The following is an 18790-nucleotide window of genomic DNA, read 5'->3' on the forward strand; positions in this document are numbered from 1 at the left end:
GTACATTGACTTAAAATAGGTTGAATGACATGTCTACCATAGCCTGACGGGGTCTGTATCGCTTTTACTCTTACTTTAAAACTTAGGGTTTCGGGTAGTAACCAAAGCACAAAAAAAACTACAAAATTTGACCGCTTTATGGCATATGTCACTTCCTCCACTTCCTCCACACAGTTTTTTTTTACGTGAGGAGTGTAGAGAGCAACTTCTATTATGTGACTCTGTGGCACCGTGTTAGTGTCACGGACATATGACACAGGCGACCCAGGTTCGATTCCCCTTTAAGTTAATTTTTAATGTAAACTCACGATCTTGATTCATACATAAATGCGATCTTCTTTATAAATGACGGCAATTATCTTGCATATAGTTCCCTGTATTCAGATGCTGCATTCAAGTGTTCACGTATTTACCTTTCTTTTACTGTCTATGGTATTTACATTACAATCCAGGATGCTTTAGCAGTCAAACTTGCTCAAACTCACACAGTGTAAAACCAAACCTTATTCATTCACCAATCAGATCTGAGCGTTTCTCTCTTCCTCATTTGCTGCATTCCGCTGTCACTCGCGTGACGTATTACAAAGCGGCAGACCTAAACACATCGGTTTACTTGGATTTGGAGCGACAATTTTCACACAAAAGAGAGGAAAAATGAGCGCCATTGCGGAAAATCCTGGTGGCGAGGGAGAGAGGGACGAGGCAACAATACTTGTTTTGAAAAAGGTATAATAGTCAACTTTATAATTGTTAATATTCTGAAATAAGACAGTCTTGATGACGTATGCAGCTTAGAAATACGACATCCGGAGGCTGCAACCTTCAGATTGAGAAATGGCTTCTGCCACGAGTTCCTCATCAGAAAGTTGTAACATGACTGCGTTTCTCCCTGATGCCTCAAAATTTTGATCGTTTATAGCGTTTTAAAGGTTTAGTTTTTAGTTTAGTTTTAAGGTTGGCCAGTTATTTTCCTTTGAGACAGTGCTGCGGCGCTTGTGGCCTCTAGGGGCGCTAGGCGTGAAAAATACATGTCTAGTGCCCCCTAGTGGCTAAAAAGTTCTGCGGTGTGCCTTTAAAGCAGCTTTACATTAATAGATGCGAAAACACAGAATAAGCAACAGACAATAAGCAGCAGAATACAGTGGCTAAGATTAAACCATACTAGTGAGCGTAGTAATAATGTGGCGTATAGAAGAGGGTGCTAAGTTAAGCCAATGTCAGCTGACTCCCCAGGGGTTGAAAAACCCCAAGGAGAAAAAAACGCCCAGCTTTTTTTAGTGAGGGAAAGTCCTAGAAGGGAAAAAACCCTTGGGAGAGAGCCAGACTTAGCTGATTCTACAGAGTATATACAATATAAGAGGTACGATTTTATACAATTTTATGTAAATTAAAACATTTAAAATAATATATACATTTTGTGTATATATTTTCTGTATGTCTGTCTGTATCTTAAGAAAGAGAGCGAAAAATAATTACGGATTTTTATAAAAACAACAAAGATGATAGTGGCCTAATACTTTTGTATGTACTGTATCTATAAAGCCCCTTTCAAACAGTAATTCTGGTATATTACCATGAATTTACCAGAATGAATTTACCAGTAAATACAAAAATGTGCTATTCACACACGCGATGACGTTTCGTCTTTTTACCATTGAGACATAATTCACACATCAGTATCAAAATACAGGTTAACTCGGATAAAAAGCGGAAGTTATCTGTGGTGCGCGGCCGGCGAGCTCAGTGTTGTATTTATAAACAATGGCGGGTTATGATTTCATATTCACGGTACGTATTTTGTTGTTTTCTCATCTGTGGCAAACCATGATGGTCACGAAGTTTCTCGTGACCAAACAACATTGCGAAACAGAACCTGAGTTTGCACATTAGGCTTCATGGAGAATGTACTAAGGATGTCACAATTTGGCAAATAGATGGTAAGCTGTTTTAAACAACTTTGTTGAAGAAATGTGGATGTTACCTTAAGGTGTGCTCGACATTCAAGCAGCATGTGTGTGGAAACATCCGTAAACAGTGCGGGGGTAAACGCGTCATCTGTATAAAAAACGTTCTGATTGGCCCGAAGCTGACGTCATCTGTTCTTAATGCCGGTAATCCTATATTTTTCGTTCACACATAGCGCTTACCGATAAATTACTGGTAATCTTACAACCTCTCTTAATGATAAATTGGGAGCACTGATTTACTGGAAAGGTTCTGTTCACACATGACCTGTTAACAGCAATTTACCAGTAAATTACCAGTAAAGACTGTATGTGTGAAAGGGACTTATAACTACAATTAGTTATCTTGGCTAGCGCATCAAGTGAGCTAAAATTTTAATTGATGTTTCTTCAGAAGAAAAACATTGGTGCATGTCTCCGAAATATATAGGCCACCTCATAACTTAGCATTTTATACTGCAAATTTGAAGGGAAAAAGGACAGATTGTTATCATATATGCCAACAGCTTTAGATTTTAGAGAGATTTTTTTTTTAATATTGTGGTATTTACTTTTATAAATGACTTCTCCTCCCCTCCTCAAAACGATCTCTTGTGGCATTGCAGCGATTAGCAAATAACATGACCCAACTTCCAACAATCTAATAAATTCTTGGTGGACGAATTCAAGTCCCATCCCACCTTTATTTCTCATTTCAGAAGCCGTTTCATTTGTATATAAAGTCTTTTATTTAATGCCCTATTTTACTGTTTACTTCTTGAAAATAAGTTCCATTAGCGATTTGAAAATGACTTCAATGGCTCTGACCTGATGGTAAGGGGAGGTTAACAGTATTTGGAAAGATTTTTCTAGTTGAGCTCAGGACCTTTAACCCAGCATAACACAATAAGCTGTGACATTCAGTAAATGCCCAAAAAACCAGTGATCCGTGTCTGTCTCGAACAAAAAAATACAAGGTGTTTTTTGTCAGCCGGGTGATTGGTAACAGCAGATAAAATGTCAGGGTGTATTTTTTTATGTTGTTGTTGTTGTTGTTGTCCGCATAGCATACATTTTTGCAAACTTTATAGTATGGGGAATATCTAAATATACAGCATGTACAATTAAACCTAGTGTCCCGGACAGGGATTAGACTAGTCCTTGACTACAATAAATGTAAGAGCTGTCCAAAATGAAAACAACTGGCACTGACATATCTTAACTTACATATTGCACACAAGGAATGTTTTAGTAAAGCATGTTTGATATTTCCTCATTTAAATAAGGCCTAGACCTGGTTTAAACTAATCCCTGTCCTGCTTCCAACACTAATCTGTGTATGAGATTAAAGTACAAGAGCTATTTAAAAACATATGGAGTAGTCTGCTCTGAAATTGCGATACTTTTATGCAACGCCGTAACCACAGCTTGAACATTGGTGGGACCACATTGTATCTACCAGATAGTAATAAACATACATCCATCTGTAGCATATTAAGTGTACTTACCATACTTAAAGGCGGCAAGTCTCTGAGTAAAATCTCCTAAGAGCTTCATCTTTCCATTCGTGTTTACATTTGCATGTGAGATTTTTCTTAAATGCGAGCCAAAATGAGTTTTTAAGACTGATTATGTGCAGGTGTGCAAAAGGAATCACGAATTAACCCACAATACTGTATGCTTACTGAAACCATTTTATATCATTTATCTACCGTACTGTATATCATACTACAAAAATACTGAATATTTAAATTTTAAACTTCAAATAAGAACTGTTGTAAAACAAAATATACAAATACTGAAGGGTGTGTGCACTTGGAGACTTGCTATTGGCTGTTGTATTTGAATAAATAATTAGCTGAGTTTTGGAAGATTATAAACAGTTTAATATTGTTGTGTTATATTATTACATTTAATATAATAATGCATTACATTTTCTGATTTATATTCTAAAGATGCATCATCATGTCTAAAAATGGTTATTGTTTGAGGGTTTTTTGTTGTGAAGAGGTGATTTTCACTTTACACGTCTATATTTTGGCACTCTCAACTCAGTGAAACATTTACGTACTGCGTCTCATTTTCTTACACAAACAGCACAAATGATGTAACAGGCTTCTGCTGCATGCAGAAAACGCACATTAAAAGTTATAGCATGCAAATGCGGCAGTTCAGAGCCCTGCTAAAATGTCAAACATTGGGGGGGACAATTTGGCGACATCTGATTATTGGGGGACATGTCCCCCTCAGGGCCCTATTTTAATGATCTAAGCACATGGTTTAGAGCACATGGTGCAAATAGCACTTAGGGTTTGTCCGAATCCACTTTTGCTAGTTTAACGATGGGAAAATGGTTTGTGCTCCTGGCGCATGGTCTAAAAGTGTTGTTCCAATTCGCGTAATGAGTATGGATGTGTTTTGGCCGTAACGTCCAATAAACCAATTAAAGTCTGATCTCCTATCCCCTTGTAAAGCCAGTTGCGCTTGCGCCAGGCTGCTTCCCTAATAATAATCTTTTACATTTCAATCCTTTAATTTTTCATTTTTTAAAACGTTTGTGTGCTGCTGCATGTCCATGTGTGTGTATTAAGCAAAGTTTATGCGAGTTGTTGTCCCATTTATAGGCGCATATTGCTAACACGCTCTTTAAATAACAAAAAATTGCACCATTGACTTTACACTTTAGACCAGGTTTTAGTTGGTCAATGGCGTAGTCTCTTTTAGTTGCCTCAAAATAGCAACGCGCCAACAATGCACCTGAACATACCTCAATTTCAGACCAGCACACCCAAGGGCGCCCAAAATGTGCGCAAATGCATTTGCTATTTAAATAGCATGGTGTTAGATGTGAAAATGATAACTGTGACAGGCTGAAACTAGCAAAAAACACTAGCGTCGCTCCTTGCGCCACATTGCTGCGGGTGTATGATAGGCCCCTTAATTTCTATTGTGGTTACGGTCCTGCTTTTATGTCATATGCTGATCAGTCTGCGCAGTGCTGATTAGTAAATAGCTAGAAATTTCCTATTAAAAAAGTTTCTTTAATATTCAGTAATTTCTCCTATACATTAATGAGATTAAATGGAGAGCAAATGGAAACTTTTGCTTAAAGATGTTTGCACAATAACTCTGAAATACTCATCCAAATTTTGAATATAAGTAAGACCTTGTGTTGTGTCAATCACATTTTTACACTCCGAAACTTTGGTCTGTCATAAAAATATTCGGATCAGGTTCGATTTTCTGCATTTTTCGCATCCGTAGCAAGCATTCTAAGAGGTGTTTTGGACATCAGAGACACCATAAAAGCGAACGTCAAAATCAAGAAAAGCGTCTGACTATTGTCTTGCACCAAGTAAGACAATCAAAGTAAGCAATACAAAGAGGCGAAATATAAAGACAGATTGAAAGTGCCATGATTTTCACGTATGGTAGCCCACACCTCTGCATTTAACTCATTTTGGTGTAGTGAATGCACAGACTTAATTCTGCTGGGTTATTTTTAACCCAATGCTGGGTAAATATTGGACAGAACAATGCTGGGTTAATAAATAAACCTATGCTGTGTTGTTTTAATGCAATGCTGGGTTATTTCAACTCATGGTTGGATTAACAACAACCCAGCATAGGTTTATTTATAACCTAACATGTGTTATGTCCAATATTTATCCAGCATTGGGTTAAAAATAACCCAGCAGAATTTGGAGTGTACAGCGGCAGCAGTCCCCAGCAGGGTTGTGACTAGAAGTGATAGAGCTACAGCCAAAATATAGTGAAATCTCGCGGTATAAGCACTGTTTTCATTTCAATCCTTCAACCAAAGCTAACCCTAAACCCAACATCTTTGTGAGAGTTGATCATGTTGTAGCTGTATCCCCTCTAGTGAAGCCCCCCCAACAGGGAGAAACTGAGAAAACTGCCTTGTTAAGTTTGCTAAATGATAACTTGTTGCATCCCTTCGCAGTGAATAGTGCTATGCTAACGTTACAAAGATTTCATCTTGTATTGTTTTGCAAATTTTTGGCCAACAGATTAACTAATGTGCATTAAATACCATGTGCAAACTTTTTGCATGACCAATTCGTAGGATAACTAATAAGAAAAAAAACAACGTATGCGGAAATTACAGACTACAGTGCGCAAAGATCTTAAGACTCCTGTCTCTCAGGTAATCTTAGCAATGTCACAAACCGAGTTCAGGTTTGCCAAGTCTGCAATCAAAAGTCAATATTATTGAAGATTTCAACATGAACCCAAACATTTCTCATTACATTTACACAATAGCAGATTATTTGATCTATACATTAACCGCTTCATACTCTTAATGTATTGTAACAATTTTTCTTATGCAATTGCAGTAGAAACATCAGATTGGCACCTAAATGAAACACAACTGGGAACTCCATTAAATCTTTTCCTCTTGTTAAAATATGACAATTAAACTACATATCATGTTTTGTTGTTATTTCATTATATGCATGCTTATAATTCTGTCCAAAGCATTAACAGATCTTGTTTGGTTTACAGTTGGGTGATTTGAAATTAATGCGTTCCTTATCAACAGATGTAATCATCTTACAAACTCAATTCATTCCGGACCTGATAGGATGATTCGCCATCAACATCAGCCGGTATCTTTTAATCAGACCCAAATTAAATCTTCGAAATTGTTTTCATTTTACGTGTTTGCTCTTGTCTGCAATAATTACAAAGCCCACCATGAACCACCTACTGACTCAAGCGTGTGTTCACAGACCTGCATCATGTCATGTCGATTATAAAACGAGGAAGTCTAAGGGGAGTACGCTAGCTCTTCACCATCTGTGCTTTTATTATAAAAACAAGTCAAGACTGGGGGGGGCAGAGAGAGAGAGAGAGAGAGAGAAATGAACGAATAATGCATTTGTCATTAATTGGGTTGTCGGCACAGATGTGGATACGGGGAGAAGCCACACAGGGAGTTTATTTTGTAATGGACATTTTGTATTAGACTATACAGTATAAAAGGTTAGAAGTGTCATTATATTTGACCCAGTCTGTATAAACCCTTTTCTTTATGCTTTTTCTCTAACTTTTTTCTATATAAAATCATCCTGTGAAAATATAATCTTGATATCTTTAATATTGAAGGAGTAAGGTCATGTCAAAGATTGAAATCAATGTGAAATCAAACTTTGATGCTCTCCATCATTACATTATGAGACTTTAGCCTGGATTTTACAGACAGGGTCATATTTAATGTTCTCAAAAAACAACCTCTTGTGAGAGCTCATCTTATGCGAGTACGACAAAACCCGCTGGGATTTTTTTGGGTTTATTTTCTTAAGTCAGAAATGTACAGTGTAAATGAATATCCTAAACAAAATACATTAGCTTGAGATGCAAAATTCAGATATTAAAGGACAAGTTCGGTATTTTAGACTTAAAGCTCTGTTTTCAGATTGTTTATGGTGAAATAGAATGGTTTTGACTGAAATTTCGACAATTGCGGCTGCCCTGAGAATTTTCGCGTGTTTGTGTTTCATCTCCCACCTCTACAATGGGTTTAATGGTGCACTGGAACAATCCTTTCTAAAATGCATTAAACTTTCGTTTACAAAGACGTGAAACTCACCGAGTGGTCAGGGGTGTTCACTGGTATGCTCACACAAAAATCGCTGCAAAAGACGCATTCCAACAGGTTTTATCGTAGTTTTTACCAACTCCATTGACTTGTATTAGATGTGCTGTGAGGTACGGTATTACTCCGCGCCGGGAACTTTGTTTCTATTCTTGCAATTGGCAAAGGCAGATTAGCGCCACCACCTGGGCTGGAGTGTCTATTATTCAAGCTCTAAGCGGAAGAATGTACGGGTGTGAGGCGTTTGGAAAAATAGGTCCACAAGTTAACAACGAATGCTAATGTCACAGGTAGGGGTGGACCCAGATGTAAATAAGGTCACGCCCCTTTCTCCACCTCGAGGAGATTCCCAAAGCCACCCCAATGACCAGACACACAAGGTAAGCATAAATTAAAATGTACTTTATTTAATTTAATTAAAAATGATAAATAGGGAAGGGAAAAAGGGGGAACTAAAATAACGGCCACTCCAGGCTCTCCTCCTTCATCAACAACTGAGCCTTTACACAGTTCATTCTCCTGACGTTCACTCTCGTTCTCCCTTCCTTTGCAGGCAGCTTGGACACCATAGCACAGTTGGTGCAACTTGGATACTTCTCACCCCTCTGTTTACAGCTCGGGTCTATGTGACTGTCCACAGTTCGTTCTACTGACGTTCACTCTCGTTCTCTCTTCCTTTACAGGCAGACACAATAACATAGTTAGTGCAACTTGGATACGTCTCACCTCTCTGCTGTTTACAGCTCAGGGCATGTAGGACTGTTCACAGTTCGTTCTACTGACGTTCACTCTCGTTCTCTCTTCCTTTACAGGCAGACACAATAACATAGTTAGTGCAACTTGGATACGTCTCACCTCTCTGCTGTTTACAGCTCAGGGCATGTATGACTGTTCACAGTTCGTTCTACTGACGTTCACTCTCGTTCTCTCTTCCTTTACAGGCAGCTTGGACACAATAACACAGTTAGTGCAACTTGGACACTTCTCACCTCTCTGCTGTTTACAGCTCGGGGCATGGATGACTGTTCACAGTTCGTTCTACTGACGTTCACTCTCGTTCTCTCTTCCTTTACAGGCAGTTTGGACACAATAACACAGTTAGTGCAACTTGGATACTTCTCACCTCTCTGCTGTTTACAGCTCGGGGCATGGATGACTGTTCACAGTTCGTTCTACTAACGTTGTGATCGACATGTACGGGGGCGGGCTTACGACAGCGGGCCTGCCCAGAAAGGCAAACGACGATGGTTTTCCTAGGGGTCGCCGGGGGCAAAAACCCTCTCGGCGGATACGCTGATCAGCAGGGGGCGAACTGTCACACCGACTCGCCGGGCCGAGCGCTGCCCTATCCTCAATGCCCGTAGGCCGATCGGATACCGGACAGGGGCGCCCCTTTGTAGAGGCCACGGGGCGGCGGAACTGCTTCGCCTCTCGCTCTGCCACAAGATAGAGCACACAGGTAAAATAGCAATATACAGGTTCGAGGTGGTACTCACACATGCACTGCCAGCTTCCAAGTCTTCACCGCCACACTCTGTAACTGTCGACACACAGACGGGGCGCCTTCCAAAACCCACGCCGTCACTTTACACTTGAATCGCACCCAGCACACAATAATTAAGGTTACTCACAACCGTCAGCCTCTCCGTCTCCTCCTCAGTAGAAGGATGATGCGGGGTACGTCTGACAAGACACACAGCACTTGCACAGCAACCCACAGCAAATACACAGCACCACTTCAACGTGAAAGGTTTTCCAAAATGACATAGCCTCACCCACCACACTACAAGTGTACACACGAGACGCCCGACGTCCTCCACTTCGCTAAGGTCGGATGGGGGCGATGGTACTACGGTCGGAGCTTTTGGTTCTGCTGCTACGGCTGCTTAATCCACTTATTCCTGCGGCTCACCCACCACGCTAGATCAGGGGTAGGGCCGCCTTCCTGGAGGCGTTCAATAATACACAGGTTAGTAGTTATTGCTTCAAATCAATCCAGAGCCAATACTCACAGCGGTCCTCTTGGTAAATAGTTCACAAACTGCTTCGTTTACTTCCTCCTTGGTTACTCCAAGCGTGTCACAATCTCCATTGTTTTCTTCTACCCACAGGGTTTCCTCTTACAGTAGTATCCACAAAGCGTCCTCGTGGTGCAGTGCTCCTTTAAATACCACAGCTCCGTCCTTTTCGCCTCTCTTGGCTGCCGCACTCTTTCCTCTTGCTATAAGCACTCCGTGGATCAACGGCGCCCTCCGGCTCCTCCAAGGACGGAGCGTGTAAATTTTTCTCTGCCCTAGGCAGCAAATGGAGCTTGTGCCCAAAAACAACTCTCCTTGTGTTTCAGCAGAGCCCTTTTATTTCAAACCGCCTCCAACCATATTTCGCTACCTTAATCTCTCTCACCTGCGGCTCGTCAAGCCCTGATTCCGTCGTCCTGGCAACCAGGAAGTAAGAAGGTCCGTCCTCATATATGGCCCGATGGGGAAACTTTCCGGGCGGAACCAAAACTTCCCGAACTTTGGTTCCGCCCTTAAAAAAAAGATCGTCAACTTTGTGACACTAAAACAGCTGTTGGAAAGCATCTTTTGCAGCGATTTTTGTGTGAGCATATCAGTGAACACCCCTGACCACTCGGTGAGTTTCACCTCTTTGTAAACGAAAGTTTAATGCATTTTAGGAAGGATTGTTCCAGTGCACCATTAAACCCATTGTAGAGGTGTGAGGTGAAACACAAACACGCGAAAATTCTCAGGGCAGCCGCAAATGTCAAAATTTCAGTCAAAACCGTTCTATTTCATCATAAACAATCTGAAAACAGGGCTTTAAGTCTAAAATACCGAACTTGTCCTTTAAGATGTGGTTTTATTGAATGTATTTGAAATGTATTTGAAATATAAAAAAGTTGTCTTATTAGCTTATATAATTTTGCAAGAATAAATGGATTTCATTGCATAGACACTTTTAACCCTTATAAAGAAACTTAAAATATTGATTAATGCAGCGTGCAAAGACTATAGAAGACAGAAATATATTCAACATTTTTTTTGTGAAGTTCAAAGTCAAGGCAAAGACAGATATCATAGATCATCCCTATATGATCTCAGTCTATTTCATTCAGATAAGCCCACATTCTTTGCAGAGTCTGAAAATAGAGATTCAATATTTTAATTGAAGGTGAATCGCTTGAGCATTTAGCCATTTGAATACACAAACCCGCTTAATGGGGGTATTACATTAAAAGTGCAGGACGTGGACAGGAAAATGACTGCCTAAATGTTTGCAATGTTCCCAATTAGTGATGCTTGATTATGTGATGGATAGCTAATGAAGTGGGCCTTAATTGAAATATTTAATGATTAGGAGACTGTATGGAACTCAATTGGATAAGGTCCATTTTAATGTACTCAAGCATTTTTATCGCTAATTGAAGACTTTATTAGACAACTTGATGCCACTTGCAGTAATACTGTTTAATGTCGCTAATGGAAATTTTGTTTCATGCTTTGTTGGGCTCCTGACTTTTTACCTAATGTGAATTTGAAATGTATTTTAAGCAGTTACAGGTGCATGGACACAGATGCCACCAGGAGCGCAGCTCTACCACGCTGACTAAACAAGGAAATGGCTTCAGGTGCTTTACAGAAAAGGTGTGAAAATAGGGCCTGAAACATTTTATACAACGTTGTCATCCCAGTCAATACGTGAGATCACGCGATGATCGTAGTGACATCACACCATTCTCATACCGTGACCTCACATTGTGACCATGATATGAGCGCACGGTGAGTGTATCATGTCTATCATGACCTCACATTGTGAACATAGATCAAGGATTATAGCCCGCAACAATCACAAAAAAACTCATTTTCCTGGAAGGACTCTGGACTCAATTGCCATTTCCTATATAGGGAATAGTGAACGAGTGAACAAGGGAGCGGTTTCAGACACAGCTATACTATTGTCACGATGTGAGGTCACGGCACGCTCACTGTTGGCTGCTACCCAGTCTCACGAAATTACATACCTATAGTCACATAATTTTTTGATTCTTTTTCGGGATACTGTCACAAATTTCCGCGTTTTTTCGTGATCGTATCGCAAATTTCTGTTTATGTGTCATTGTCACTTATTGGTTCCTCAACTGCTTTTTCCTATTTTCAAACCATTTTCGCTGCGGTTTAGGGTTAGATTTGGTGTTTGCATTAGGATGTCACTTTAAGTATTGGTTTATACTGGTTTTTTTTCAGATTTGTTTTTTATATTTTCTAAAATTTAAACCATTGTCGCCTGGCATTAGGATTAGAGTTGGGTTTGGGTGAGGATGTCATTTTATGTAAATCTAACCCTAAACCGAAGCGAAAATGGTAAGAAATTAGGACAAAACAGTTGAGTAACAAATACGTGACAATGACACATGAACAGAAATTCGTGATACGATCACGAAAAAACGCGGAAATTCGTGACGGTATCACGAAAAAGAATCAAAAAATGATGTGACTATAGGTACGTAATTTTGTGAGACTGGGCTGGAGAGTCAAACTTGTTTGTAACACAGAGGTTGTTGGTTTGATTCCCACAGCTGGCAGATAGTGATTGATCGTTGGGGTGTTGCAGTGATAGTTGCCATGTGTGCGTTTGTGTGTTGTGAATGACAGTGCAGTGGATTGATTCAATGTTCAGTGGATTGGTTAAATGCAGAGACAATCATGTCTTTCTCACTTTTTCTTTTATTGGCTGGATATCATTTGCAATAAAATGCTGATGTCTCAGCGACATGTTTCCAATTAGCAAACGCTAGCATATTAGCTCTCTGAGCAGCAAGCTTTATATATGGTGTGCTTAATGAGTAGTATGAGCTCACAGTTAGTGTGCAGTGACCTCATAATGGTCTCGTACACACTGCAAACTTTTGGGAGTGACAACCGCATTTAAATGCTAGAGTAAATCCCCAAAATGTTCGTTTGTATGTCTGTACCGAACAAGACTCACTCCCTAAAATGTGATGATTGACACAGAAATAACCATAGCAACGTTCTGCCACCTCGCGTGCTTATCACTCACAGCTTTGACCAAAACAATTTAACAGCATTGTGTTTTGCAATAAACCTCCGTCTTGGCATTGTGTATTGTACGCTTTTGTAAGGCTGCTTCACAGCGCGTGGTCTTGCAGTGTTGCCAGGTCCTTGTTTTTCTTATAAATACCGTTTTGGCGCTTAACCGTTTATGGCTTTTGGCTCATGAAGCGATCAAGTTTTTGGTGTTAATAAAGTGTGAAGGTGCCGGTTCCAATATTTTGATCTTTGAGGTAAAGCATTTAGATTGATTTCGCTTTATCATTGGATTTTTCTTGTTCGCTGTTTTTTTAGTGCAAGATCTGGCAACACTAGTCAGCAAACGCACGTGCCTCTGTCATATTCTGAACCGCACATACAGAAAACTTTTCCCCTTCTAGGAATAAATTTTTTCAGACGATAGACCTGTCATGTTTACGATACATGTTTAAACACTTTATTAACTACTAGTTGTTCAGTTGGGTTATGTACACACTAAGCAGAGTTTCTGTAAATGCGGTTGTCACTACCTGCATTTTGCGTGAGTTTATTCGGTTGTAGAATGTGGTTGTCACTCCCACAAATTACTGAACTGTGTGTGTACAGAACAGGATTAAGCATTAAAAGGTGAAGTGACAACCAAATTAATATGCAGTGTGTACGGGACCATTATGACCTTAATATATGAGCACAGAGTGAGTGTGCTGTGTGGTTACACTTTTAGATCACTGTGACGCACACATTGTGACAACATTATGAGGATCTTGTGAGCTCATGGTGACTTCACTGAGAGATCAAATTGTTGACTGTGATGTAAATGTTTTATTAGATAATTATTTTATACAAAGTTTGCAAATTTTGCAATCTTGTTACCAGTGGCGGCTCGTGACTGCTCTTCCGAGGGGCGCATATTCAAAATAAGTGTTCGGAGTGTCGTGTGTTGCTCGTATTTTCAAAATATGTGTTTGTTGCGTCATGTGAACCATGTGCATCACGTGTTTTGTCAAAATAAGTGCCTGCTGCACACGCGTCAAAACCGTTTATGATAAAAGAGACGCTCACGTTCACAAAATACACGCAAGACACTCCCTTAACATTAAACTCTGATTACGCATGAGAGTATGCGAGTATCTGGCAAACGCAAGCGTCTCTTTTCTCAAAAACCCTTTAGACGCATCTGCAGCAGGCACTTATTTTGACAAGACACGTGATGCACACATGGGGCCCTATTTTAACAATCTGAAACGAAACTGCGAAGCGCAAAGCGCAAGTGACTTTGTGGGTGGATCTTGGGCGCTGTTGCTATTTTCACGGCGGGAGAAATAACTCTTGCGCCGGGCGCAAATCAATAAGGGGTTGGTCTGAAGTAGGTTCATTATTCATAGGTGTGGTTTGGGCTTACGTCAAATAAACCAATCAGAACGCTATCCAACATTCCCTTTAAACGCAAGTGCGCAAGTTCCATGGCGGGTTGCTATTATTATGACGGATTTACCAGGCGCACGCCAGGAGCGGTTCACAGCCGAGGAGACCGATGTTCTTGTAAGAGCAGTCAAAGACAGAGAAGTTGTTTTGTATGGGGATAGGAGAAACCCGCCCAAATCAGCGTCGGTAATTCCACAGGCGTGGGAGAAAATGGCCACAATCGTCTCATCAGCTGGCATCCCCAGGACGTTGCGCCGCAAGCGCTACAATGATGTCAGGAGACGGGGGAATCCCAAGCTTGCCAGCATAAATCGGGCACGCCGTGTAACGGGAGGTGGATCTGCCTCCACACATGACCTGAAGCCAGCAGAGGACATCGCTGCGTCCACCCTCACCGCTGAAAGCCAAGAAACGCAAGCAGTCCAACCCCAAAGTACACTTACAAATCAAGTTCACATACATTAAGGTTTCTTATAAAAACATTTTAATTATTATTTACAAAAAATAAACGTAATACAGCCACACAACAAACTTATGAAAATATTTTAATCGTTATTTGCATGATTTTTAACACAGCCACACAAAATAAATGAAAACTATCACCACAATGCTCACCACAATGATTTCCCTTATCTCATGTGTTAATATTTTTTTATTGAAACAATTTATGATTTGCAAAAATAACTGTTGCATCTGTGTAGATTAGATAAGCAAAGTGTGTGCGCGTTGTGCACGCTATACATTATGGTCAAGCATGCGCCATTAAAATAACATAATGAACAACGTGCCACTGACTTTAGACTAGTTTTTCTGGTCAGTGGCGCAATTGTTTTTTGAAACTGCAAAATAGCATCAGGGATGGTTTGCGCCGGAACACGCCCAGGGAGAGCAAGTTCATTACCTAGTTTGCCGACGTGCGTCTGTGGAGGGAAAAACCCGCTGTGCGCCGGTGCAAAATACGAATGATACATGCGTCACTGACAAAGTCAATTGCGCTGGGTGCAAGATAGGGCCCATGGTCTCTCAACGCGCAGAAAACATATTTTGAAATTACGAACCACACACATGACGCACTACATACATGTTGTGACGAAATTCGCATCGTGCGCACTCGAAAAAGAAGTCACTAGCCGCCATTGCATGTTACTAAAATTACTTTTCCAATATGCAATAAATATACAAAGAACTAGACTAGAACAGGTGAACTAAACGAGACAAATGGGTAACCAAGGAAACAAATGGGAATTAATAATGATGCAAATAAGAGAACACACTGGTGACAGTACCACATTCGTGGAAAGTGCCTGTCAATGAAAGCAACAACAAGCATTTTAAATAATTGACACCTTGTACGCCGCAAACTTCAGAAGAGAGAGAGAGAAAGATGGAAATGTAAAGAGTTGGTCTCACTGAGGAAATATAACATTAACTTGAATGATTTCTTTCCTGTCAGAGTGAAAATTACATTGCCGCCATTTGATTTCCCCATGCTGACTCACATAAAAGCCTCTGCTGTGTTCTCGTGCTCCCTCTTTCAGTTTTTACTCCGAGCTAAAGCCGTTCCCTGGAAACCAATTTTGCCACTTCATCATCGGGTCAAGTGTTAACAATTCCGTTTTACCGCCGAAGCTTTAGCGGGCTCAAATTTGTAATTGTGTTTTCTGAGAATCCTACTGCAACAGCATAGCTTTGCGCTTTCTAATGGAAACGTTGTCAAAATGTAGAGGGGATCCGAATGGACCTGTTGTAAAAGTACTTGACGGCCCCTCGATACACCCAACCCCACAGTCTACAGGAGTAAACTATAGGGTTGTTAATAGTTTATTGAATATGCCGATGAAAACATTCATCCTAAACCTATAATTCAGATTTTTAACATGTATAGGATAATTTAATACACATTGTTTTGTGATTTACAGTTTTCTACACACAATTATATTACATTATGTAAAAAATATTCTGTGAAAATATAACCTTGATATCTTGAATATTGAAATCAATGATTGAAAACACATTTAATTTAAGTTTTAGGCTGACTAATAAATGTGCATAACCAACCTGAAACCAATCTGACTGATCAGCACATCAGGCTTCCTCTGACAAAACAAAAGTTTTCAAAGTAAAAAGACGTTTAACATCCAACTAATGCAAACCAAACGGCAGGAAATTCCTTTAATGTCTTCATAAAACACTTTCACGCACTCAAAACATCACTGTCAGAAACCTGAAGATTGCTCCTCACCTTTGAGAGATCCGTGGATATCACTCTTTTCCACAAAGGCTAATATCTTTCATTAGCCCTTCTTCTTGCGGGAGTATCATAGTCTCCTGAACCACTTGCTTCTCCATCCTTGAAATTGAGGTCTGAAATGAATCTTATCACCTCTCATTAGCTTCATTCACATTCTCCTCAGCCCCTTTTATTGCTTAATGTTAACCTCCTCACATCACGGCAAAGCGCCGTTCCCGTATTTTGGAGAATTATGGCTGGCCAGATGCATTTGATCAAAGTCGACCCCTGACTTCTAATTCTTTCCTCCAATGAATGGAGGTTATCGGGTGACACGCATCCAATTGCACTTGAGCTGCGTGGCTGAATTTAGTGTTTGCTGGCATGCGCGCCGAATAGTGTGTATTTTGTTTGGTCTTTTATGTTGGCATTACAGTGCTTTTCATTAGCAGATGAATCGAGTGGTACCCCGTTGAGTTGTAATGTAATGAGACAGGTGGGTAAGTTCAAAGGTAATTGCTTGTAACAAAGGTCTTCTGACTCAAAAATGCATTACAACAGTTGGGGAAATGCAGGAAATTGTCCTTATAGAAAACATGAGAGACAAATCTAGGCTATTATTTACTGTATTCCCCAAACATGTTATTTAAAATAAAATAATTATATAATGTTATTAATAATTGAGTCTTTTAATGCAGGGGTTTTCAAACTTTTTGATGCCAAGGAGCCCCAAATATGTATATTTTTATGTGTAAAGAAACATTTTAACTGTCCTACACTCTCAGAAATAAAGGTACAAAACTGTACCTTTTCTGTTACTGGGACAAAACGTACAGCTTTGCACCTAAGGATTTCATTTTAGTACTTCAGAAGTACATGCTGGGACCAAAGAGAGCTTATTAGTACCTCAAAAATACATATTAGTATCTCAAAGGTACATATTGGTACTAAAGGTTTACATATCTGTACCTAATGGTCCATACAATTACCTTTTAAAAGGGTGCTGCCCCACTGACAGCTAGGGAACATATTTTGACTTTTTTCTAACAATGTGGGTCCTTAAGGTACGGTAATCTACCCAAAATTGTATTCTGTGTACAGTTTCTTCTTGAAAGTATATATTAAAGGAAAGTCAAACACTTACAAATGAAACCATAATAATGCTTGGTGGACTTCTACCATTTTTTATTGTGAACATTTTTTCCTCTGAAATTTCCTGGAGACCCCTTAAAACCTTCTGGAGGACTCCTAGGGGTCCCCGGACTCCAGTTTGAAAACCCATGCGTTAATGGATATTAACAAAATTGCAATGTCACAAAAATGTGTGTATTGTGTGGTGTCAAACAGATAAATGGTAATTTACGAGCTTGTACACTAAGTTGTGTTTACGACGTCAAGTGTCAAGTCACTTTTGATGGCAGTGTTCCTCCTTAAAATGAATTTACACACAAAAACACAGCAAGGTTTATTAACTCAATTTACAGATTATGTGCGTCAGGCGTGTTTTGCTTTTGTAATGTTTTAAATTAATTTATTGAGCCACTGTAAACTGTAATCATATTATTGTAATACTGTAAGGAATAATTGACGACCGGCCGTTGGTGTATCGCCCATTCAGCGACATAGGTGCCGTTTCCTTGATTTATGTTTCAGCCTGCGAGGTTTTAAATGTTCCTTAAATTCAAATCACACAAGCTAAGTAATGTTGTTGTCGCTATCATATCATCATCATGGGAAAAGAAGACACAAAAGCTAACTTTGAAGATAAATCTGACTGAACACCAGGACTGCCGTCCGGGCTAACAACTCCAGTCCTGCAAAAACGAAGTGACTGAAAAAGGTTTAAGTTGAAGCACTCAATTAACTGGAAAAATAGAAGCTTTGATTAAATTAAAAACTCAAACATAATTAATATAAATAATTTCAAATAAATGTAATATTATAGGCCCATTAGAAAATAATAAAATGACAAAAACAGAACTAAATTGCTACAAAACTATAAATTAATTGAATAAACAGCAGCACAGCATCAAGAAGGCTATAACCCTTTTAATGGTAGATTAAATGTTTGTGGCCCTAATTTTTTTATTATGGGATTATAATGTACGTAAAAATATTATTTGGATTATTATAATGCTACACAGCAGTCTCACACAAAAATGTAGGGAAAAACTAAATGGAAAAAACTGTTAACTGTTGAAAAAAGAAAACATTTGTTACAATATATAGTGATATTTTTGATAGTTTTTTATGTACATTTTAGCTTGGTGCTGTCTATGGTCCTGGGGTGCGTTTCCCGAAAGCATCGTTAGCATACGAACATCGTAAGTTCCATCGTTACTAACATCGTTCAACGTTTTGGTGTTTCCCGAAACCATCGTTCAAACAAACATTCGCAAACTGCATCGCTAACTTGTGTCGTTGGAACGACAGCTCTTGACCTGTCGTTAGAAGCATCGTTCCTTGTTATTATCATATGTAGACTTACGTTGATCATGCTTTTGAACAAAATAAGCAAAAA

This window comes from Paramisgurnus dabryanus, chromosome 8, assembly GCF_030506205.2.
Source record: "Paramisgurnus dabryanus chromosome 8, PD_genome_1.1, whole genome shotgun sequence".
NCBI classification, from domain to species: domain Eukaryota; kingdom Metazoa; phylum Chordata; class Actinopteri; order Cypriniformes; family Cobitidae; genus Paramisgurnus; species Paramisgurnus dabryanus.